Source organism: Psammomys obesus, unplaced genomic scaffold (genome assembly GCF_907164565.1).
Source record: "Psammomys obesus unplaced genomic scaffold, mPsaObe1.curated_primary_1811, whole genome shotgun sequence".
In the NCBI taxonomy this organism is placed as follows: domain Eukaryota; kingdom Metazoa; phylum Chordata; class Mammalia; order Rodentia; family Muridae; genus Psammomys; species Psammomys obesus.
In genome coordinates, this window is record NW_026587989.1 from 7,146 (window position 1) to 8,121 (window position 976).

The 976-nt window shown below is 49.8% G+C and overlaps 1 non-coding gene across 1 annotated transcript; it reads right to left on the reverse strand.

The window, feature by feature from the left end:
* Positions 1–210: 210 nt before the first annotated feature.
* Trnag-gcc (transfer RNA glycine (anticodon GCC)) lies at positions 211–281 on the reverse strand. The gene has a single exon. It is a non-coding gene; the product is annotated as a tRNA-Gly (tRNA).
* Between the last annotated feature and the right edge of the window lie 695 nt (positions 282–976).

The window sequence follows — 976 nt, forward strand, 5'->3', positions numbered from 1 at the left end:
GTACAACCAGGGTCTGGAGGCCTGGAGAAGAGTCCATTGGAAGAGAGGACATTGTGGTGGTAATGGCCCTCTAGGGTGGGGGTCCTGAGGATAGGCTCTGGAGGCAGCCCTCCCATAGCTGGAAATGTCCAGGAGCTGTGCTGTGTTCTGTAGCTTGGAGTCGGGCACTGTGAGACCTTACAGGTCTCCAAACCAAAAGGGACTGGGCTCTGCATGGGCCGGGAATCGAACCCGGGCCTCCCGCGTGGCAGGCGAGAATTCTACCACTGAACCACCCATGCTGCGGAGTTACTGGACACCTGACCAGCCTACAGCCTGTGTGCCTTGACAGTCAGCACCGGTCAGCTGCTCTCTCCCCGACAGAGCCTGGGTCCTGGATGGATGGGCTGTTGGCTGGTTATTGCTTGCTGTTTGTTGCATTTGGTTGTGGTTTGTTAAGCAGTCGTGAATTGACAAAGTGGAATTAGGAGAGGGAGAAGAAGAGGAAGGAGAAGAAAAAGAATAGGAAATGGAGAAAAATAGAGGAGGAAGAAGAAGGAGAAAACGAAGAGGAAAAGAAGTAATAGAAATGGAAGAAGGAGAAGGTAGTGAAAGAGAAGATGAAAAAGAAGAAGCAGAAATAAAAAAGGAAGAAGGGGAAAGGGAGGAAAATAATACAATTAAAAAGAGGAGGAGAATCAAGAGATGCAAAAGAGAAAGACGGGAAAAAGAATAAGAATTAGAAGAAATACATAAAGAAGAGAGGTACTGAGAGGAAAAGGGGAAAGAGGAGGAGGAAAGGGAAGAAGAAGAACAGGAGGAGAACACAGAGGAGGAGGAGGAGGAGGAGGAGGAGGAGGAGGAGGACGAGGAGGAGGACGAGGAGGAGGACGAGGACAAGCAGTTAGATATCCTGATGGTGAAGATGAAACTTGCCCCTAGGAGCTGAACGCACCTCATCAGCATGGAGAAGTCCAACCATAAGGCCACCCCCTTT